Genomic DNA, 25551 nt, shown 5'->3' with positions numbered 1-25551 from the left:
TACACCCATTCAGTCTTGTAGAAATCTAAATTTGAAGTTCAAGGTCAAACAGATGCTTGAAGACAATTAAGGAGACCATAAGGGACTGGAATTGTGACTCTCTAACAAAAATGCTATGTCAAAAAAAGAAACTTAGGCACACAATTTAATATAAGAACCTACCTGTATGTTGTCTTGGGGTGACTTTGGGGAGTGCTCATTTGAAATTCTGTCTCTACGGTTTTAGAATATCTAGCAATAATACTCAGAGATTATATGAATTTTACTTTATAACTTATTTTAAGCCTCAGCACTTTCTAAGTCACTGTGTGTTTCCAATAATAGCTCTTTACTAACATTCTGACCCCATCTTTTTCTTATGCCATATATTGGCTCAGAAACAAGTCTGACATTGATATTTTCTTTTTTATTTCATATTTCAAAATTATTTCTGTAAACACCTTAGATGATCAATAAGAAATCTTAGTATTATTTATTAAAGCACAGAGCAAAACTCATAACATATTAATAAATATTGATTCCTGATATTTTAAAACTCACGTATTTTTTCCTTTTGAAAATTTACTACCACCATAGGAATTTTGTATTAACAAAATCATCATCTTATGTTTTTCACTAGTCTCTACGGCACTGCTTTTATAAAAACATCTGACATAATAAATATTTATTAACGTGAAGATCATTGATATGTGACATATTTATATTTTGGCATACTTTAAACCAAATGCAATGTGAAATGGTGAATTTAAGTATTTTAAATATTTTATTTCATGTGCTTTTCTGAAACCAAGTGATGATAATGATATACATGCCTTATAATCTTTAAGAAATTATACTTAAATTTTTTTTTCTCAAAACAGTTTATTTTAACTTAGGGCAAGCTATAGAAACCTAGCATTGTATCAAGGACTCATTATCAACAAACCAGAAACAACAAAAATCTAGTGAGTCAAGAGGCTTTTATATACTCATTTATTAAGCTGTTACAACTGCTTTCCCTTCTCTCACTCCCAAACAAATCCCGTCAGCAATTTTCATGCATTAATATTCCCACAGATATTATAACATTCAACGTAAGAAATGTAAAGGCCATTTTTTTTTCTAGCTCTCTTATTTTTTGGATGAAAAACTTAAATTAGAAAACATAGTTAAATAATTTATCCAAGAATGAATCTTTTGGTCATTTTGAGAAAAATCAAATAATCTGGTACAATGAACTTTTTGAAAAAGTTCATTTTTTTTTTTTTTTTATTCCACATTCCCATTCACTACATGGGGATCTCATTTTACAAACCTCAAAGTCAAGAGAGTCTTTGGAATTATTTGTTAGAGATTCTTAACCCAAACTAGGCAAATGGGTAGCATTAAAACTGTACGTGGGTCTCTTCCTTCTTGAGGGTCTCAGGGTGAGGCCTGAGGTCTCTAGATCCTTGGGCAAGTGGCCTACAAATATTGACAATATTCCTTTGCTAACTTTAGTTTATTGAGTAAATATTTTAATTGTCTATATCTGCCATAGTATGGAAAAATTGGGATTAATCTATATCAACATAACCTTCCCAAACAGAATTCCCTTTATATTATCTGTGAGTGATGATCATTTATCACAATTATTAGAGTTAAATATAACATATTTTACCAGTGTATATTTTTGATATAGTTACTTTCTTAATTTTAAGGGACTTTGAGCTTGTATTTTTAATGGCATAATCCTATCTCTTTTATTTGATATGTCAGTTTCAAAGCGTCTAATAAGGCAGAAAGACTATATTTTTAAAATTGATAACATACTGTAAGATTTTGTGACATTTTAAGGTCAAAGCCTGACTTTCTCATTGGCTTTTGACTTCTGGTAGAACAGAGTTGAGGGTTTCTATAGGTAGCCAATCAACATAACAGCATTATAATAAACTCCTTTGTACTTTTATAATCTGCTTTCCTTTTATCAAAATGGTGATCTAAATCTTAACCGACCAGATCGACATTTTCTGAAATCTAAACATCTACATTTATTTATTTTCACCTGGTCAGGGGATTATGGGAATTTGACTTCTCATAAAGGGCCTGCAAAACTCTTCAGGAATAGTGAGCTATTTTACATGAGGAAATGTAGACATGCTAAGGTCAAGTGATTTGCCTTCTTCACACAACTAATCAATAGCAGAGCGAGGAGGAGGCCAGAGCTACAGGATTTGTTCTGTGTGCCAAGACTTATTAAGTAAGGCAGACTCAAGTACATCTGATACTCAGCTCAAAGTATTGAGATTGAACTGCTCATTTCCACCCAGGTGGAAATGTGTGTACAAGGCCCGTTAAACTTGATATATTCCTAATGTCCTGCAATTACTGAAACACCTGTGGCTGAAAGTCACTCTGCTCTGGAGGGAAAAATGTGTGGCTCCTTCAAACAGTTTGCCTCACATTTCATTACCTTTACCTGTGACTACATGATCTACAGGTTCCACATTAAGGTAAGTCACAAGAACTATTTCTTAATGATATTGACTCTGAGGTGTGACTGTGTTGATTTGTGGGTTTTGTTTCTCTTTCTTAGATTTTTTTTTTTTTGGCTAGTTTCAGTAGCCTGTTATGAGAAAAATGTGTTTCCAGTGGATGTTCAATAGCCCTGAGACAGCCATCTGCTGAAGGTATCAATGAGTAGAAAATACTCCCATGCTGAATTGGGATTCCACATCCACTTCGAATCTGGAAACTTCCCACGGAAGTCTTTTAGTTCAAGAACATGCCGCAGGCACACAGTGCCCAACAGGTGGAAATCAGCTTGAGAGAGCACTTGGCCAGGGCGAGTCCCCTCCAGAATCATCTCAGGCTGGGGAATGCTGGTGAGTGTGTGCACTCCTCCGTTCAGCCTCAATCCTTGATTGTTATTGAGGGATAAAAGAGTAAGTGGGAAATATAAATTAAGAGTATGATGACATTGCAAAGGTGAGAAGAAATAATTCTTACTAGTCAAACTTCTGCTCAAAAGGGAAAAAACATTGCAAGTGTATTTTTTCATAGCTTTAAGCATTTTTCAGGATTGTGTTGTCTTGCTTTAATTTAATATATAAAAGACATTTATATTGCGTCTACCTACTTATGATAATAAGAGACGAGAGCATAAAACCTGTGAACAAAGTTAGAATTCTTTCTTCCTTAACAAGTTATAGAATCTGATTGGTGTTGGGCTTTGATTCTAGTTCTTAAAGTACCTGGCAAAGAGATAGAGACACAGTGAGTGCATAGAAAATACTTAGAAATGCAAAGTATTAGTTTGGAAGAACGATAAAAAATAATGTGACATAGTAAACGCTCACCCCGGAGTCACAACATGGACATCTAGGAAAGAAAACTTACTCCCAGTCGAGAAGTGCTTTGCAATGATCACAAAATTATTTTAAAATAGCTCAATTTTGAACCTAGGTTTCCTGACTTCAGAGTCTCTTCTCCATTCTTCTGATTCTATGAATTCTTTTTCTAAAGGATGATTTTAACAAATGTTTACTTTCATATTTAAGTTCAGTATGAGATTTGCTTACTCCTTTCTGTTTTAATAAAATATTTTGATGCTCTTAAATTATTTTAGAGCCACAATAATGATTAAAGAAAATGTGAAACTATGTTCCTAGAAAATTATTTTTGGTGCTTGTAAGATTATATCAAAATGAAGCCCAACGTTTTGTACAATTTTAATGTACTAATAAAAATAAGAATAAATAAGTGAATAAAAATTACAAAAAACATTCTCCTAATAACCCACTTAGAAAATTTGGTATGTGATATATAAGGAGACAAATTTTCTCTTCCGCTGCTTCTACTTAGATCCCAAAAGGATACCACATTTTGGGTATGTGTAAATGTCATTCATTCTCACACTTTATACTGTTACTACATTTGTAAGTTCCTTTAAACATTCTAAATACAAAATTGTTATTTTGCAAAATAAACTTCATAGTATTTATTATGTCATACTATGTGTTACTTTGACATTTTTTCTTGTGTTGAGATTATTTATTTTATCATACTATGGATAACACACCAACATCTAGGTTTTTTGTTTTGAGATTGGTCCATGTTTAGCACTGGTTCATTCTTTCCACTGTTATATATCATCCTATCATGTAAATAGAGTCCCTTTTAGTATCCACTCTCCTATTAAAGGACACCTGTGTTGTGTATGCAGTGATTTGATACTTTCTTAGGAATGTATGGTGTAGTGATGTTTGTCCAAATGCCCATCCATGCACACTTATTTACAATGGAAGCTTTAATGGATGATCTCTTACATATATGTGTGGTATTTTTTTGCTTCTAAGTTTGCTCTTCTGTTCCAGAGTCTTATATGCCTATTTACCAGATCACCCGAATCGTTAATATTCATATCAAAATTTTGATATCTGAGAAGCTACTGTCCTACTCCTTCTTTTTCTTAGCATTATGGCCTCATTGCTCTTCTATAGGAAAATTTTGCATCCACACTAAAATTCCAGGATTTTGATTGAAATCACATTGATTTTGCAAATTAAGTTAGGATAAACCAGCATCTTTGCATCAGTGAGAGTTCTTATTTGTGTACATGATATCTATATCTATATCTAGACAGATGGATAATTAGATCATTAATATTTCTCAATGTTTGTTACAAAGTTTGACATGAAGGTCTTGGGTGTATTTTGATAAAGATGCCCCTTTATTTTTATTTGTAAACTTCGCTCTTTTCTGAAATTTTCATTTTAACTGCTACTGGATAATAGAATTTGTTTTACTCCTCAAGCTCTCTAAAAACATGATGCATGAATTATGGAATTATGCTCTAGAGCTAATATTTCCATCCCTGGGGTGCACATCATTTAAGTGAGAACATGCAAAGGAGAGAAGGAGGAGCTTCTACAAGAGGAGGAGTTGTATGACTGGTCATTTAGGAGGAAAACCACCAGGATGACACATGGCAGAACAGGGGAGTACTTCAAAGAAGCAATATCCAGTGCTGCCAAATGCTACTAAGAAGTTGAAGAAAATGAAGATGAGTGATTTGATAAGGGATAGGGCAGAAGTCATACTGAAATGTATTGATCAGGGCACAGATTAGAATAGAAGTAGTAGGCATACATAGTTCTTTTGAGAAGTTTGAGAGTGAACAGCAAAAGAAAAATTGGAAAGTTTGCATGTATATATTTACAAATGTGCAATGCTATTATGAATGTCTGACAATCTCTCCAAATTTTTTGAAAACTGGAAATTGTCTCTTCTCCTCAAGTCTTTGTGATATTTCCTTTTCATCAGATTGCTTGCCATTGATTCTGAAGGTGAGAGATGCCCTCCATACCCTCAGTTCTTACGTGGGCTCTCTGGCTGGATCTAAGACTTCAGTGAATATCAGAGCTGAATAACAAGAGAACAGTATAAAGCTTTCGCTAATTTTACAGGCACTATCAGGTCCATTTTATTTCCTCCTATTCATCTATTTTAATTCAATATTTAATATCCTGAGTGGGATTTGGATTTTATTGAATGACATATTAAGTTTTTGAGAGGGGCAGTTGTGTGTTATCATCATAAGATATAATAGTTTTGCTAATGTAAATACATTCTTGAAATCCTGTGTAAAATGCAAATTAATGAATCTACTGGTTTATTTAGTTAGTGAATTCAATATTTTTAAAGCATTTGGTCACATGTTTATTAATAAAAAGACTGGACTCTCGTGATTTTCTTTCTGACACTGTAGGTAGTTTTTATGTCAGAGTTATTAATTTTTATAAATGCTTATTCAATGCTCATCCTTTATGTCTTAAGAAAGCCAGTGTTAGATTGAAGCTCAAAATCCCTAAAAAAGGGTAGATTGTGTCAATATGTGTGTGTGTGTGTCTGTGTTTTACAATCAACTTAGTACTTGGCTATTGGGTTCTCTCAGGTTTTGATTTCTTTTCTAGACAGTTCTATTAAGTTATACTTTTAAGAGATTTTTCACTTCATGTAAATTTTCCAATTATTTCTGTGTTATTTATTATATTATTGTATTTTTTTAATAATTTCTCTTTATCTGTGGAAATACCTTTTTAAATTTTAATATTTGTAACTATATACTTGGGCCATAACTCTTGTTTATTTTACTTTTTTTATTAATTAAAGTTTTGTCCATATAATTCATCATTTTATAAAGACCTACCTTCAGACTGCTTTTTCTTTCCACTTTACGTTTGTACTCAGTTCCAATCTTCATTATTTTCTTTCGTCTTTTTGTTTCATTTTGTTTTATTTTGGGGACATATATTCTGTGTTTAATTTTCATTTGTTTGTTTTGGGTATTGCCTTTTCAGTTTGATACTTTGAACAAATGGTTAATTCTTAGCCATTCTTTTCTAAAATGACATATTTATTTATATATTTAACAATCACATTTCCATCTAAGTATGACTTGATTAGTAACCTTCAGATTTTCAGAGAAATATGTTGATCTTATTCAATTCTAGGTGTTTTCATTTTGATTTTTTTCTTTGAACTATGCATTATGGAGAAATGTATTAACAAATTTGCCAACTCCTGAAAGCCTTTTTCAACATGGTTTTCTTTATGTGCTTAAAAACAGTATGCATTTTCTGGACTTATAACTGAATTGCACTTATCACTAGTTCTTTGGTGTCCAGTCCTAATTAATTTTGTTCATGATAATTAATTTTCCATTCCTTCCTTCCTTCCTTCCTTCCTTCCTTCCTTCCTTCATTCATTGTGCATTGTAAGCTCATTTTTGGCACAGTCTTATCTGTTTGTTTACTTGAAACACATGGCACCTCATCCAATCTATGAAAATTGACATTGGTTTCAGCCAGTAATCACACAACTACTATAAGTGCTTACAGCAGACCCTAAAATAACTACTACCTTAGAGTTTTTTTGGGTGGTGGTTTTCTTCATTCATGAGGACATTATACATTTCAACTCTGGATTCCTCTGAAGGTGTGCCCATGTGTCTAAATTCTTATATTATTTTTTTCTACCCAGAGACCAGGCTGAAAAAGTGTTCTTTATGACTATATCTTTGCTGAGAGAATACTCTTTAGAGAATGTCAAAATTCAGTGTGTTGTAAGGTATATCCAAGTCTAAATTTCCATCTGGATAGGCCTAATGCCTTTCTTCGGGTTTGTATGTAATTGATAAACTCTCAGAGTCTTCACTACTTCTATTGGCAAATCCTCTCAATACAGCAACACAATTAGCTTGAGTTCCATGCTATGGTTTTCAGTTCTTTTTTAAAATGTGGTTCCTGTGATATTGTGATTTATAAAAAGAAATGTATGCTTAGTCTTCATACCCATTCCTGGTGTAGATCTCCTAAAATACTTAGAATTTGTTAAAGGGTAAAAGCAATAAATATGAAGGGAATGTCTTGGTTTATTCATAGCAAGCCCCTTCCATCCACCCCTGGGTTTATGCTAATGTATTGACTTTTGGAAAGCCCTAAAGTGGAGACTAGTTGCTAGAGGAATCAACAATGTGATCAGAGGTTTTGAACTTTCATCTCCATCTCCAGAGAGGGAAGAGGGTGAAAGTTTCACTGACTACCAATAGTTATGGTTCAACCAATCATATCTTTTTTGTAAAGCCTCTATAAAAGTTCAGAAGGACAGAGTTTGGAGAGCTTCCACATTTCTGAACACTTGGAGAATGCTACCTGCAAAAGGGAAGCTCTAAGTTCCTTCCTTCTTATTTTGCTCTATGAATCTCTTCCATATGCCTGTTCCTGAGTTGTAGCCTTTTATCATCAATAAGTGAATGAAAGTATATATTTGAATTTTGTTAACCATTTTAACACATTTGAGTTCAAGAAACAGGTCATGAGAACTTTTTATGTTGTTGACATGTTGGACAGAGGTTTTGAATAGCCATGAACCTACTACTTGTGATTGACATCTGGAATAGAAAGGCAGTCTTGTGGAATTTAGTCCTTAACTTGTGGAATCTGATGCTTATCTCCAGGAAGATAATATCAATTAAATTGCAGGACACCTGGCAGAATTGTTCAAAACCTGTTCAGTGTTGGAACACCCTCCACACACACACATCTCATCAAACAGGTATTCTTTGTTAAATATAAGCATAAGAAAAAGCAATTTTCTTTACATCATTCTTAAAAAAATAAACTTTATGTTTTCAAGCAAAAATCTTCATTTTTTAGGTACAAAGAAAATTGAAAGTGTGGAGAGTTTCTACATATTCCTTACTGCACAAGCTCTATCTATCCCCTTGACAACATCTCCCACTGGAAGGGTACATTGGTTATAATTGATGAATCTACATTGATGCATTATTATCATTCAGAGTCTATTCTTTATATTAGGGTTTGCTCTTGATGTTATTCTACTTTGTGCCTTGAGACCTCAAATATACATGGAAAAAGAGAAGTATGTTACATAATATCCCATGTTTCTACTTAGTCTACAATTGGAACTCTCAGACTATGTAACTCGCAATTTTAAAAGGAATGGAAATGAAGTGATAATATCACTGAATATAGTATACCTTTAAGAATTTCAAAGGTCAAGTTCTCATTGCCAGAAACTCATTAGGAATTTAAAAAGATAACATGCAAAGAAGGTGGAAATAACGGAGAACAGTTAAAAGAAGCAAAGGCTATGAAAAGAGGATTCACTGACCAGGTCAGACATAGTCAACCAGTGGGCCAGTGATGTGAAGCAGGCATTCACAACATGTCTATTAGTCATAGAAGTGCAGTTCTCTATAATCTCTCTGAGATTGAATCTTACAGGCATCAGGTGCCTTTTTTATTTGGCTTAACCTATTCTTGCTGAGCTGGGGCACACTAGTCCCCAGTGATAGAAGAAAAAAAAAAATTTCACTTTGTAGTGATAATTACAACTTAGAAATTTTAAAACTTACAAATGAAATGTTTAATAAGGCAATTTAGAAGGTCTTAAGGCTTTGTTTCTCTGTTGGCAAAGAAAAGTAATAAAGTATGGGACAATATACAAATCCTGTTTAACTGCTTCAACATCTGAAGCTATTTTTTCACCTGTGATATTAAATTTAAAGCTGAGAAATATAAACACTCAAGGTCACCCTCATAAGGAAACAAGCAAAGAAAAAAGTAGATTCTTCTCATGACCTAAATTTAAGGTCATGGTGGAGAAGAATGTAGTAGTTAAGAGAGGAAGTACTGAACCAGACTTCCTAAAAGCAAATGTGGATCCCCCACTTAACTACCTGATTTTTACTAAGCAGTTTACTTCACCTCCATGTCTTTATTACTTCATCTGAAAAATGGGGATAATAGTGGCTATCTCTTAAAATTCTTATAATGATTTAATGAGTCAGTGCCCATCATATAATAAGCATTCAGTCAATAATAGGTATAATTATTAGCTATTATGGGTAATAACATCAGAGCCATGTGCTAATAGAAGAGTTTTCTGATGAGGTCAGGATCCTAGCAGACATGCAAGGAAAGTGAGTGTGAGGAAAGGGTATCCAGCTCTTCCCAGCACTCTGTAATCTACCGTCCTCTTACCATCATCTCACTTGAAATCATTGAAAGTAGGGCTTCTTACTTTTCCCTAGTTATTGACATAGAGCCTGACACACAACTGGAGCTCAAAATGTGTGTGTGGTGGGGGTGGGAGGATGGAGACCAGGAATGAGTTGCACAAGACAGAGAGGAACAGTCACTGCTAAGTTGAACTGGGTGCTCTCCAGTGAGAAGTCTTTCATCTGGTGTGCCAATCAACTGGCTGGGGAAAACCCATTCTTGATGACCTCACTCCATTTGGTGGCCTGCTTATCACTTATTTGATCCCCAAGTCCTCTCTATGAATGCCTATGTTCTATTGATTGTCTTTTGGTATGAAAATTACTAAAAAAAAAAAAAAAAAAAAACTTGCTCTCCTCCTAAGTTAATTTATAGACAATGCCTTGGAATCCATTTGTGTATGAAATTGCTTTAGAATTATTAAAATAATATACAGTTAACTATTTTCCTGGACTCATTGGTCATTAATTTAATCAACTTTAATTTAATCAAATTTAAACTTTAAATTTTTGAGATGCTAAGTCTGTGAAATAGAAATCTGAGCATTCTAACACAGTTGAAAGTAGATGATACATACTAGATTAAAAATTGTCATTTTGATTTATTTTTATTAATTTTGTTTTCTTTTATTTGCAGTGCTGAGAATCAAACCCTGGGCTTTACACATGTTAGGAAATTGTTCCACCACAGAGCTGTCCTCCCAGTCCTGAAAAGTACCAATTTTTGTCAGAAAATAAATCAGTACCATTACACAGTTATTTCATAAGCTGCAATTAGGTTCACTGGGCACAAAAACATAAAATTGCTTGAGGAATGAGAGTTGTATGGGTTTTGTGTAGCATGTGAATTTTGAAGGTTCTTTTGTACTACTGCTTTGCAAATACAGAAATTAATAAAATTAATAACAAGGGAAACTTGAAATAGTAAGAAAACTATCTGAACACATTCTGAATGAAGTACTTCTTTTTCTAATTTTAATGAAATCTTAAACCACTAAACTGAAAGAAGTACCATGTGTGTTATTGACTTACCTCTGTCCTTTCACTCCATAAGCAGAGTGTTACATTTCTTCAGCCAAAGTGCAGGAGATTCCAGTGCTTCCATTTTATAAATAAGTTTTTCATGTATCAAAAGAAAATTGCAATAAAATAAACACCTATAATCACAGGTGGTTTCAGGGATTTCAATTTTCTCAGAATAAATAATTTTACTAGTTTTTTTGTGAATCATGTGAAGACACAATAGAACTTAATACATTTATTATTACAAAGTCGACAAGAATGACATATGAATAGCAAACTGAGCCTTCTCTTGCCCTCTTCTGTAAAATAGCTAGTTTTCTCTCTTCACAAAAAGGCTGCTTTATGACTTTAAATTGTTATTTTTAAAAGCTGTTGGTAATTGTTTTCCATTTTTCATCTGTTTTGTGGAACTTTAAAATAAGTGTTTTCAACATCTTCACATGGCATATTTTATCTTGAACACGGCCGGCTTAAATACATGGATTTTAAGATAAAAATAAAACTACTTATTATTGCAATTCTGCATGCTTTCATCAAATAGTCTAGATTTCAAGTGTGTTATAAAGCCTTTGTACCAAATTCCACAAAGCAATGAGTAATTATGAGTGCTCCCTTTAGCTAATTTTAGTCCTGTTCAAAGTCCCTTTCAAGCCAAAAATAAATTTAAAAATAAATAATTTTTAATGTGAGACAAAGGTGATTTTGTAGCTTTGTTACAGTGTATTAATTAAAAGTGATATTCATGTGCTCTAAAGAAGATTCTACAGTGGCTTAAGCAAAAATAGAAATGTATTCATGCAACAGTCCAAAAGCAAGCCAGCCATGCCTAGCAGGGCTGTTTAAGGGTGCTGGGGATGCAGGCTCCTTTTATTCTGCACTCTGCTGTTCTCAGGGTTGGCTCTTATCCCCCCTCTCTACATTACACTGGTTAAAGGTGACAAAGGCATGCGTTTATCACGTTCCATGGTCTACAACTTAGTTAGCCAGCTATTTATTGCTGCTGCTACTGCTTCTGACAAATAAAGTCTTTACTCTGATTCTCCACCTCCCCAACTGAACACAGAGCTTTAATACCAAAGGAAGGATGTAAAACTGTAGAACAAGAAATCTGGGACAGTTCACAACCTCCACTACCACACAGATTAAAAAAGAAATGAAATCAACAAAAACAAACCAACCAAACAAAAGAGAAAAAAGAAAAAAAAAAAAAAAGAAAAAGAAATGCTGAGCATTTTACCTCACCTATGGAAAAAAAGAATAGATTTCTATGTATTTTGATGAGAAATTATTTCTATTCAGATGGCAAATTTAGAGTTACTGTCTATATTCTCAATACAGACAGCATTAGGGCTGACCTCTTGTAGTATGTATCTGTTCTTTAAGAATATTTTTCTCAACTTAATGTTTTCAGTTTTGAATACACTGTTGTTTTCTTCTACGTTTACTTTCTTTCTGTGTTGATGGAAAGTTAGATACCCCCAATACCCCTAAATATAACAACATAGTTGGTAAAACTAGATATTGATAATATTATACTAGTCTGGTTGTACAACACAATTCACTCTTGTTTAACAAGTACTATTAGCATATTAAACAGGACTAGACCTATATGTTAAGAAATGTACACAGAATTTAACTTCAGAGTTTTATATATAATATATATACATATATATACACACACGTATATTACTATGTATATTAACATATATTTCTATGCACATATATACATATTAAAAACTTGGAACAAAGCTAGAGCAGTATAAAAATGATGAAAGAACTGGGAAATAGCCCCTTTGATAGAAGGCAGATAAATTGGAAATTTTAGCAGTAATGAGAAATTATATGATTTAATGATAGTGTGAACATCTATGAAATGTTCTCTCTCTTTTCTTCTTTCAAGGTGGAAGCTAGGAGCTCAAAAAAAGAAATAAAAGAGAAATGAAATAAATTTAAAGTACAAGGGCTTAGAACTATCTGAATGGAAGAATACCTTAACAGCAAATTTATTCCAAAGGTCATGTAATTCACTCAAGAGAACATGAACTTAAATACCAGACAGATTTGTAGTGTAACATACAAAACAAGATCCTTCAGGTCCTTTGGATTGAAATGGGTATGTACAGGTAGGTTTTGTAGTGGAAATACTGACACCAGGAAATCCTGTGGTGGTTTTGAATTAGAAATTTCTTTTTTTTTTAATTTATTTTTATTGTAAACAAATGGGATACATGTGAACATGGAGTAACAGCATACCATTTGCATAATCATACACTTACATAGGGTAATGATGTTTGTTTCATTCTGTTATTTTTTCCTTCCCCTCCACCCCTCCCACCTCTCTTTTCCCTCTATACAGTCCCTTCTTGCCCCCCTCCCACCCCCCCTTATGTGTCATCATCCGCTTATCCGTGAGATCATCCTTCCTTTGGTCTTTTGAGATTGGCTTATCTCAGCATGATATTCTCCAATTTCAACCATTTGCCTGCAAATGCCATAATTTTATTATTCTTTATAGCTGAGTAGTATACCATTGTGTGTGTGTATATATATCACAGTTTCTTTATCTATTCATTAATTGAAGGACATCTAGGTTGGTTCCACAGTCTGGCTATTGTGAATTGAGCAGCTATGAACATTGATGTGGCTGTATCTCTGTAATATGCTGATTTTAAGTCCTTTGGGTATAGGCCAAGGAGTGGGATAGCTGGGTCAAATGGTGGTTCCATTCCAGGCTTTCTGATGAATCTCCACACTGCTTTCCAGAGTGGCTGCACTAATTTGCATCCCCAACAGCAATGTATGAGTGTACCTTTTCCCCCACATCTTCTCCAACACCTATTGTTGCTTGTATTCCTGATAATCGTCATTCTAATTGGGATGAGATGGAATCTTAGTGTAGTTTTGATTTGCATTTCTCTTATTACTAAAGATGGTGAACATTTTTTCATATGTTCGTTGATTGCTTGTAGATCTTCTTCTGTGAAGCATCAGTTCATATCCTTAGCCCATTTGTTGATTGGGTTATTTGTATTCTTCATGTAGAGTTTTTTGAGTTCTCTATATATTCTGGAAATTAGTGCTCTATCTGAAGTATGAGTGGCAAAGATATTCTTCCACTCTGTAGGCTCTCTCTTTACATTGCTGATAGTTTCCTTTGCTGAGAGAAAGCTATTTAGTTTGAATCTATACCAGTTGTTGATTCTTGCTTTTATTTCTTGTGCTATGGGATCCTGTTAAGGAAGTCTGATCCTAAGCCAACGAGTTGAAGATTTGGACCTACTTTTTCTTCTATAAGATGCAGGGTCTCTGGTCTGATTTCAAGGTCCTTGATCCATTGTGAGTTGATTTTTGTACAGGGTGAGAGATAGGGGTTCATTTTCATTCTGTTGCATATGCATTTCCAGTTTTCCCAGCACTATTTGTTGAAGAGGCTATCTTTTCTCCATTGCATATTTTTTTGGCCCCTTTGTCTAGTATGAGAAAATTGTATTTATTTGGGTTTGTGTCCGTGTCCTCTATTCTGTACCATTGATCTACCTGTCTATTTTGGTGCCAATACCATGCCATTTTTGATACTATTGCTTTGTAATATAGTTGAAATTCTGGTATTGCAATACCCCCTATTTCTTCCTACTAAGGATTGCTTTAGCTATTCTGGGTTTCTTATTCTTCCAGATGAATTTCACGATTGCTTGCTCTATTTCTGTAAGGTACGTCATTGGGATTTTAATTAGAATTGCATTGAATCTGTATAACACTTTTGGTAGTATGGCCATTTTGACAATATTAATTCTGCCTATACAAGAACATGGGAGATCTTTCCATCTTCTAAGGTCTTCTTCAATTTCTTTCTTCAATGTTTTCTACTTTTCATTGTAGAGATCTTTCACCTCTTTGGTTAGATTGATGCCCAAGTATTTTATTTTATTTTTTTTTTTTTTTTGAGGCTATTGCAAATGGAGTTGTTTTCCTCTTTTCCCTTTCAGCTGTTTCGTCGCTTGCATATAAAAATGCTTTAGATTTATGCGTGTTGATTTTATAGCCTGCTATTTTTCTGAATTCATTGATGAGGTCTAGAAGTTTTCTGGAGGAGTTTTTTAGATCCTCTAAATACAGAATCATGTCATCAGCAAATAGTGACAGCTTAAGTTCCTCTTTTCCTATTTGTATCCCTTTAATTTCTTTAGTCTGCCTAGTTGCTCTGGCTAGAGTTTCGAGGACAATGTTGAACCGAAGTGGTGAAAGAGGACATCCCTGTCTTGTTCCTGTTTTTAAGGGGAATGGTTTTAGTTTTTCTCCATTAAGAATGATGTTGGCCATGGGCTTAGCATAGCCTTTACAATGTTCAAGTATGTTCCTACTATCCCTATTTTTTCTAGTGTTTTGAGCATGAAAGGGTGTTGGTTGTACTTTGTCAAACGCTTTTTCTGCGTCAATTGAAATAACCATGTGATTCTTATCCTTAAGTCTATTGACATGATGGATTATGTTTATTGATTTATGGATGTTGAACCATCCTTGCATTCCAGGGATGAATCTCACTTGATTGTGGTACACAATTTTCTTCATATGTTTTTGGATACGGTTTGCCAATATTTTGTTAAGGATCTTTGCATCTATATTCACCAAGGATATTGGTCTAAAATTTTCTTTCCTTGATGTGCCTTTTCCTGGTTTGGGTATGAGGGTGATATTAGCTTCATAGAATGAATTTGGTAGGGTACCCTCTTTTTGTATTTCCTGGAATACTTTGAGAAGTATTGGAATGAGTACTTCTTTGAAAGTCTTATAGAACTAGGCTGAGAATCTGTCTGGTCCTGGGCTTTTCTTGGATGCTAGGTTTTTAATGGCTTCTTCTATTTCATTGCTGGATATTAATCTGTTTAAATTGTGTATGTCCTCCTGGTTCAGTTTGGGAGGAGCATATGTCTCTAGAAATTTGTCAATGTCTTCAGTAGTTTCTATTTTGTTGGAATATAGATTTTCAAAGTAGCTTCTCATTATGTTCTGTATCTCAGTTGTGTCTCTGGTGATATGTCCTTTTTCATCACGAATTTTAGTAATTTGAGTTTTCTCTCTCCTCTTTGCTAGTGTGGCTAAGGGTTTGTCTATTTTGTTTACTTTCTCAAAGAACCAACTTTTTGTTTTGTCAATTTTTGAATTGTTTCTTTTGTTTCAATTTCATTGATTTCAACTCTGATTTTAATGATTTCCTGTCTTCTACTACTTTTACTGTTATTCTGTTCTTTTTCTAGGGCTTTGAGCTGTAATGTTAGGTCATTTAGTTGTTGACTTTTCATTTTTTTCTGGAATGTGCTCCATGCAATGAATTTTCCTCTTAGTACCGCTTTCCTAGTGTCCCAGAGATTTTGATATGTTGTATAGTCAATCTCATTGACCTCTAAGAATTTTTTTATCTCCTCCCTGATGTTTTCTATTATCCATGTTTCATTCAATAGCATATTATTTAGTCTCCAGGTGTTGGAGTAATTTCTGCTTTTAATTTTGTCATTGATTTCTCAGTTCATTATGATCTGATAGAACACAAGGCAGTATCTCTATTTTATGCATTTCCTAAGGGTTGCTTTGTGGCATAACATATGGTCTATTTTCGAGAATGTTCCATGTGCTGCTGAGAAGAAAGTGAATCCGCTCATTGATGGATGGAATATTCTGTATATGTCTATTAAGTCTAGGTTATTGATTGTGTTATTGAGTTCTATATTTTATTTGTTTGGTTTTTGTTTGGAAGATCTATCTAGTGGTGACAGTGGTGCATTAAAGTCACCCAGAATTATTGTGTTGTGGTCTATGTGATTCCTGAAATTGAGAAGGATTTGTTTGATGTACAGGGATGCACCATTGTTTGGAGCATAAATATTTACTATTGTTATGTCTTCCTGATTTATGGTTCCCTTAAGCAGTATGAAATGTCCTTCTTTATCCCTTTTGACTAACTTTGGCTTGAAGTCCACTTTATCTGATATAAGGATGGAAACCCCCACTTTTTTTTACTGAGTCCATGTTTGTGGTAGTTTTTTTTCCCATCCTTTCACCTTTAGTCTGTGGATGTCTTTTTCTATGAGATGAGTCTCTTGCAGGCAGCATATTGTTGGGTCTTTCTTTTTAATCCATCCTGCCAGTCTATGTCTTTTGATTGATGAGTTTAGGCCATTAACGTTAAGGGTTATTATTGATATATGATTTGTATTCCCAGTCATTTGGCTTATTTTTGGTTTTTAAGTTGGCTTGTTTTCTCCTTTGAGTGGTTTTTCTCTAAAGTAGTTCCTCCCTTTGCTGACCTACATTGTAGTTTTTCATTTCCTCCTCATGGAATATTTTGCTGAGAACATTCTGTAGTATAGGCTTTCTATTTGTAAATTCTTTTAACTTTTGTTTATCATGGAAGGATTTTATTTCATCTTCAAATCTGAAGGTTAGTTTTGCTGGGTATAGGATTCTTGGTTGTCAACCATGTTCTTTCAGAGCTTGAAATACTTTGTTCCAGGCCCTTCTAGCTTTTAGAGTCTGGGTTGAGAAGTCCGCTGCTATCCGTATTGGTCTCCCCCTATTTGTAATCTGATGCTTTTCTCTTGCAGCCTTCAAAATCCTATCTTTATTTTGAATGTTAGGCATTTTCATTATAATGTGCCTTGGTGTGGATCTGTTGTGATTTTGTGCATTTGGTGTTCTGTAAGCCTCTTGTATTTGATTTTCCATTTCATTCTTCAGGTTTGAGAAATTTTCTGATGTTATTTCATTGAATAGTTTGTTCATTCCTTTGGTTTGTATCTCTGTGCCTTCCTCAATCCCAATAATTCTTAAATTTGGTCATTTCATGATGTCCCATAGTTCTTGGAGATTCTGTTCATGATTTCTTACCATCTTCTCTGTTTGGGCAACTTTATTTTCAAGATTAAATATTTTGTCTTCATTGTCTGGCGTTCTGTCTTCCAAGTAGTCTAGTCTTTGGTGATGCTTTCCATTGAGTTTTTAATTTGGTTTATTGTTTCCTTCATTTCAACATTTCAAGGATTTCCATTTTTTTTTTTTTTTTTGTTGAGAATCTCTCTTTGTTGAAATGATATTTTGCTTCCTGCAATTGCTCTTTCAGCTTATTGGTATTATCCTTCATTGCCTGCATTTGCTCTCTTATCTCATCCTTTGCTTCATGAACCATCTCAATCATGTATAATCTGAAGTCCTTTTCTGGCATTTCTTCTAACATACTGTCTTTGGATTCTATTAATATAGAATCTAGATTTGTTTGGATCATTTTCTTCCCTTGTTTTTTCATGTTGCTCATGTATCTTGCCCTCTAGCAGTGCAGATCTGGAGTATTGTAGATTTCCTCCTATAGGCTTATAGTGGCCCTATAGGTTTCTAAAACCCTTTCTTTAAGGGGAGATCAATATTAGCAGTGCCCAATTCAGACACTATGCAATCCTAGACCAAATATCTCCTATGAGGACAATAACAAAATTGTCATAACAAACAGAATGAGTTCAAATATTATCTTCAGTAAAATAAACAGATTTGCAATAAGATCTGCAGTTTCTAATGGAGGACAAAGAGGATGCAGAGGGATGTAGAATGTGGCTGTTAATGGGATAAGAAAAGAATATACAGAAGTTCTAGATAATAGAAAGGGTGAGAGTGTAATCAAAAGAAATTGGATGTTAGCATGCAAAAAAGGGAGAAAGAGACTCTGAGGGAGCAGGTAAACAAAAGGAAAAGAGAGCAAGAAAATTAAAGAAATAAAAACTTAAATTTTTTCAATAAGGAGAAAAAAGATAATCTACAGTATAACAGTCATATAGTAATGAAACCTCCCAGTGTTCAGTAGCCTGATGTTTGAGAGGTACCTGACAATGAGCTTCAGGTCTCCAGCAGGTGTCTCAGGATGGGTTTTGCCCCACCTAAAGCTCGGAGCTCCGGCTTCCAGGATAATCCAAGATGGCTGCTCAGGCTTTGAAATGTGTTGGCAAATGGGGAGCTTCAGCTCAAGGTGTGGACGTGGTCAGCTGGAAGTCCTGGAGGTGGGATGCATTTGGTCAGGCAGGGGTCCTGGAGGTCCAGTGTGTCTGGTGTGGTTGTGAGATCCTGGAGGCCGGGTGCAATCAGTTGGTCTGGGGTCCCGGACCAGTCAGGGAGCAGTCAGTTGGTCTGGGGATCCTGGCGGCAGGGAGCAGTCAGTCGATGTGAGGGCCCCAGAGGCAGGGAGTGATCAGTCAGGCTGAGGGGTCCTAGAGATGGCGTTCAGTCAGTCTGGCCAGGGGTCCTACGGGGCCTGGCTGTTGTCTCAAAATGGTGGCAGCCACATGTAATCAAACCTGCAGGTACTGCAGTGAACAGTGAAGTTCCAGGCCTAGAAATTTTAAAATCATTTAGAGTCTTTCTTATTAAACAAAGTAAACTAAAAAAGGAAATTTTATGCTCTTGATAGTCAATTAATTTTTAAGATTCAAACTTTTGTTATCATTATAATGTTCACTAGACCCTAGTAAAAATATTTGTTTTCCATAATCAAAATTCTTGCTATGCATGTATTTGTTTTCCATAATCAAAATTCTTGCTATGCATAGGACTCTTGCTGTTTTTGTCTAACATTAGGTATTTTCATTCCAATTATTTTCTATGCATTGGGCTAGACATTTTCATACATTTTTATTATGCTAACTAATCTCTACCCCTAGAGATTATTGCTTTAGTAATATTACTTAAATGCAAATTATCACACGTTTTGTCAATTAATATTGAGAACAATTAAATTATGCAGCTTACTAATATTCTTAAGTATCTTTTTACAAATAATATTTAACATTTAATAAATGTTGATAAATAAACTGAGACTATAGAGATTAAATGTTTTGTGGAAGGTATTTATTTAAGAACAGAGAGGGAATTCAGACTCAGACCTGAGTAACATGAACACTCTTGTTGCTTTGTTGTAGATTTGAAACTTATCTCTGCTATAACTAAAGAAATAACTTTTAGAACATAGTTTGATTTATGATCTTAAAATTCATAGCCCTTTTAAATAAGTGTACTCATCTCCAAAAGCATAAAGTGAATCTCCTGGGACTGAGGAGATAGTGGAGGTGAGCTAGACTTGATTCTGCTGTGAGTTCACCTTATAGACCCTCCAGTATGAATCTGGGAGGACAACATTGTGAGAGACTAAAAGACACTGAAGTGTGCTAGTCAGCTTTGCATTCCTGTGACCAAAAACCTACCAAGGATGAGTTAGAGGAGGAAAGTTCATTTTGGCTCAGGTTTGTCTATGGAGGGCTGACTCCATCGCTCTGGTCCAAAGGTGAGGCAAAACATGGAGGAAGGGCATTGTGGAGAAGAGCAGCTATCCTCGTAGCAGCCAAGAAGCAGAGAAAGAAAAAAAGGAAGGGGCTACAGACAATATGAACCCTTCCAGGACACACCCCTGGTGACCTACCAGCCTACTAATAATAAGAAATAATAAATCTTCCTATTGTTGATAGATAACCAAGATTCTAGCTTGTCTTGGCCATAATTTGAGAAGGAAAAAAATTCTCTTTGAAAATTTTTGAAATTGAGCTAGCTCACACATAGGATCTCTCATTGAACCAGAAATGATACTTCTCAAAGGGCTCAAAGAACATTCCAGAGAATTTTTTATAATGTGGACTGGAGCCTCCAGTGTCTCAAACGTAAGGGAAGAGAAAGTGAATATTAAACATGATTTCTAGTTTGGAGAGAAAACCAAATAGAACTTACCGATGACAGGTATGTTTTACCTCGCGTTCCCTTTGGCATCTGACAGCTCTCACATTGTCACCTACATCAAAACTGAGGGAACATATGTCAATATTAACATCCCATTCAAATGATTTTTATCTTATTTTAAGAAACTCTATTTTCATCTCATTTTAAGAAATATACAAATTATTTTATACATTAATTTTTGCTTGTAATGGACACTGATACCTTTATAACATGATTATAAATCAAAATTAATACATTCTCTAGGGCTGACATTTCAAAGATTTCCTTCTCATTTGGATATGGTGGGAGTGTGGCTGATAACTTACAGCAAGAGTAACAAAGTCCCTGCTTTTGTCCTTATTGGAGCTCATTTCTTGTTAACTTCTTTTTCTTTTTCTTTTTTTTTTAGGTGGAGTGCAGGGTACTGGGGATTGAACTCAGGTGCTCTCAACACTGAACTACATCCCCAGGCCTTTTGGAATTTTTTACTTTGAAACAGGGTCTTGCTAAGTTGCTCAGGGTCTTGCTAAATTGCTGAGGCTGGCTTTGAACTTGTGATCCTCCTGCCTTATTCTCCAGAACCACTGGGATTGCAGGCATGTGACATTGTGCTTGGGTGCATTCATTTATTGTCTTGCATCTGTCTTGTAGTACTCCTGGCCTAGACTTAAGCAGGAATCACATAGGCTATGATGTGCCTTTTGGGCTTTGTTGGCCCCACTGACTTGCAGTAATACCATAGGCTCCTTTACGCTCCCATGCCTTGATTTTCTGAGTCATAAATGGGGATAATAAACTGATCCATTTCAGACAGGTGTCAGGTGGATCAAATAAATCACTATGTTAAAGCACATTTAAATGCAGCAATATAGTATTTTAGCTCCTATTAATCACAGCAATCTGCAAAATATAGCCACACTTTCCTAATGCACTATTTTCCAGAATGATAACTACTTTACAAAGATCCGAGCTTTCAGAATGCAGAAAGAATATGTGTAAATTCTTCACATTTTTTATTGGTGCATTATACTTGTAAATAATGGTGGAATTTATTGTTACATATGCGTACATATGCCACATATAACAATATAATTTGGCCACTATCCCTCCCCAGCACTTCCCCCCAGAATATGTAACAAACCCTTTCTGTAATTCTGCAACTCTTCTATAAATACATCTTATACTGTAATTTCATGCTTCTAGTGAAGGGCAAGCATGTCATAATAAGATTATAAAAGGAGAACACCAGACATACTAGTTGATTCTGGATGAGAAACTTAAGGAAATTCTTGAATAGTCAACTTATTGTACATGCAGCATAAACCACCGTGTGTTCACACGCTCTCTGGGGCCATGGATGCCATAGTAGGAATGAGGATGTGAAAGGCCAATGTAAAGGTCATGAACAAGTGAATACCTGCAGCAAGCAATTGGAAAACCAAACTTCAAGAGAAGATGCTTAGTTTAAGAAATTAACATGATGAATCCCTTCAATAAATGGAGTTTCTAATTTAATCAAACTAACCCCTTCAATTTCCCCTTCAGTCTCCTTGTCCTCTTTCCTATCACAGTAGATATTATATTCAGTAAAGAGGAAGATAGATAATCATGATATTATGCAGAATTTAAGCAGTCACCAGTGCATGCAATTAAGCATGCATAGATTTCCACACTTCCACAAAATATTTTCAAACTGTCTTCAGAATTTGCTAATCTCACACGGTTACACATTTTCAGAAGGAGTGATGTTTTAAATTTTTTGTTGGATATTGGTAATAAACTTTATAGATGTAATTGCATTGTTACTTTTGGCCATTTTCAGTTATTATGATTTCCTATTTTCTAATAATTTTATTTCTCTTTGATAGATTATTCAAATAAATGTTAGATGAAAATTTTCCTCAAGAAACCAGTATCAATATTATTTTAAGTGGGTTCAACCTTGCTTTGAATGTGTAGAATTATCATTTCAAATTCAAGGTTAAAACGCTTTAATGAAACCTTCAGCTCAACTTTATTCCTCCAGGGTCACTAGAATATTACATATGACACAATCTTTTATATCAGCTAGATTTGAACAGAAATCTAGGAGCTGAAGTATCTTGCGTTAACTTGCATCAAAACTTAAAGAATCATTTAGCCCCCAAATATGAATAATTCTTCTGCTTATTTATGCAGTTTTAAAAGTTTTAATATCATAATATAATTGCTATTCTTAAATATTAAAATTATTTTCTTTTTTATAGTAATATGTGAAAATATTCCCAAGTATACTCTGTATTCATCTTATGAATACAGATGTGAAAATGTTTGTGAAAGCAGTAATAGTTGCAGCCAGATATATGGTCAAAGCTTGCTTTGGCAAAAAAAAAAAAAAAAAAAAAAAATGTTCCAACACAGAATAAAACTTTTAAGAAACATACATGTTCATAGGAAAATATTATTTTGAAGATACTTAATATAAAGACATGTCTAAAATTTATTTTCTAACATGTATCTGTCCACAAAACACTTTAAGGATATAGCATCCTTTATTTTAAAAAAATGCAGCAAGGGACATGGAAACGGTGGGGGTTGTGTGTGCTGGTCCCCTTCTCCATGCCCATGTCCCTGTGGCTCACAGGTTGCCCAGATTGCTTGGATAGTCATTTCAGGATCACAGTCTTAGAGGTATGACTGACCTCGAGGAAATTCAGGTGAAAGCTAATCATTTTAGATCGAAGGAAAGGTTTTATAGGGGAGGGTAATTCACAAGTAGAAAATCCAGCACCGACTTTTCTTTCTCCATCACCCCACACTTGTGTGCTTATTTCCTCATTTTCAAGTCCAGCTATGAGTTGGTCCAAACTTGCATTGGCACCTTCCATAGGGTGGGAGACTGTTTTTCCTCTACTGTTGCCATGACCGGTGTGTTTCATGGTTTATATCATCCATAAACAGAAGATGGACTACAAATCCCAAATTGCCTTCAAAATAGAAATTCCAGTAAAACTGTATAAAATCCAGTAAAACAACTTTCTTTCTATACTTGTCCTTATAACAAAATAAATGCTACAATAGAGTGACTTCAGGGAACTTACAGGAATTTCTTGACATAGTAATTTTGTTCTAACAAATAACATTGTTTGCTGTTAACATGAAAAATATGTCACTAATTGAACTATTTCATCTTTCACACCTGTGATGTAATTCAATGTGCTACTGACACCCAAGAAATTTTCAATAAATTAGGTGATTCATCCATAAATATATGATTTAGTCACATTAGAAGGGCACTATATTAAACTATTTATTAGGAATGGTACCTTAAAGATTCAAATACAAAATTGATTTTAGCTATTCTCCTGTTCACTGTTAACATATATGTTAGTACATACACTCTGTTAATTGTTGTATGGGAGCAGGGGCATGGTATACAGTTGGAATTCAGCTATGTCACTTTTTACTGGCCTGTCATTGAATAAGTTCTTATACTCTCTGAGCCTGGATATCATCAGCTGGGTTATTAGAAGTATCAGCAATAATGTACCTGAATTATAATATATATAATTAATAATCTAATACCTATTCATAATGTTCTATACATTGCATTTTAATATCAGTACCATTATTTGTAGCAATAGCATAATCACATGAATAATACTCATAATTTAATAGGATTGCTAAGAATTAAAAATATATGAATGAAAAGTAAAACGTGTACAACTTAAAAACTCAATATTCAAAAATTTATAAAGAACAAGATTATTTAGATAATGGGCTGAACTATTTCATATCAAATTCTCTACCAGAAAATTAATTATTTATTGAGCACAAAACATCTGGCTTTTGATGTCCAAATCATTCAACACTACGACTGGAATAAAGAACTAGAGAAACTGAATTTATCCTTCATGATAATCTGGTTTACTGGAGTATATGTTGACACTTCAAAACAACTGAATATGGTCTTAGTACCATATAATCCATGAAGTTTTAGTAAGTTAATATTATTTTTAAAAAGACAAATGGAATTTGTTTTAGATCATTGTGACATTTATAATATATAAAATCAAAACCATTGGTTTTCCTTTATGAACTTCTTGGGTCCTCCATTACTTCTAAGTAGTAGTGTTCAGATATTCTCAAGGAATATGAGGCCATAACCTACATCTGTTAGACGACATCTAAAAGATCCTTCAGTCACCTCCAGTAACTCTTTTCTGAAACTACATAGAGATGATGAGTTAAATTAATTTCACAGTCAGTTCTAGAATCATTCCAATCTCTTATCTAAAAAACATCAAAACCCTAAGAGAGTTATCAAGGCTTGCAGGTGGGGTAAAAGAGAAGATGTGGGTCAGAGGGTACCAATGAGCAGTTAAAAGTCCTGAAGATCTAATGTGCAGCTCTGTGACTATAATCAACAAAACCATATTGTGTATAGGAAGGGACTAGATCTCAAGTGTTCTCAACACACACACTCACTGATAACTAAGTGTGGTGATTGATGTTTTGATTAATTTGATTATAGCAATCATGGCATGATACATATATATCAAATAATTGTGTTCTACAACTTGAATATGTGTAATTTTATTTGTCAATTATATATTGGTAAATTTGGAAAAAACTAAAAGATTAAAAATTAAAATGCTTTTAAAAATGATTTTTAGATGTAAAGAAAAGAAAAGAAACAAATCAGAGGTTAGCTCATTCACCTATTAATCCATCCACATGCTGACCCATACAGCAGGGGTCAGTTAAATACCTACCACATCAGTCCTCAAATAGATGGTCTCCTTTGTGAAGCCTCTGGAATATACCTCTCACCAATCCCAACCTGAGTGAAGGAGGTTGGTAGGATCAGTTTCTACAGTCATAAATAAAATAGTATATCTATATATAAAATTATATGTACTGCATTTTAGTTAGCATTATTCAGTAAAAAATTGTATGTATAGCATTCTAAAATTGATGAAGAGATTTGTTATTATTTTAATAAAAATCTCCAGAATTCTAAGTCACATTTAAAACCAATAATAGGAGGCTTATTTACTTCCACAGGTCATGAAAATTACCAACTAGTCCTGAATTTGTGAACTTCAGCGACCCCAACAGACCAATAGAAACTGAGAATCTATAAATGTGAGCCACAGAGTCTTTTGACTTTTTAGTTAGATGTTTTGTCCAAGTTATTTCCACTAGGAATTGAGACCTTGAGTCCTATGAAGTTTAAAGAAGAAATGGAACCTAGAAATTTC

General features: G+C 34.2%; 1 long non-coding RNA gene across 2 annotated transcripts; it reads left to right on the top strand.

Annotated features, from left to right (window-relative positions):
* The first annotated feature begins 2565 nt into the window (after positions 1 to 2565).
* LOC306665834 lies at positions 2566 to 22524 on the top strand. 2 transcript variants are annotated; one of them, XR_013765117.1, is made up of 3 exons: positions 2566 to 2803; positions 12468 to 12690; positions 20718 to 22524. It is a non-coding gene; the product is annotated as an uncharacterized lncRNA (long non-coding RNA). The 2 variants fall into 2 exon arrangements; XR_013765118.1 differs by having other exon boundaries at positions 2566 to 2843.
* The last annotated feature ends 3027 nt before the right edge of the window (positions 22525 to 25551 follow it).

Source organism: Sciurus vulgaris, assembly GCF_902686455.1.
Source record: "Sciurus vulgaris genome assembly, chromosome: 7".
Taxonomy (NCBI): Eukaryota; Metazoa; Chordata; class Mammalia; order Rodentia; family Sciuridae; genus Sciurus; species Sciurus vulgaris.
Note: the sequence above shows the minus strand (reverse complement) of the source record. Positions and strands in the feature narration are given on the sequence as shown.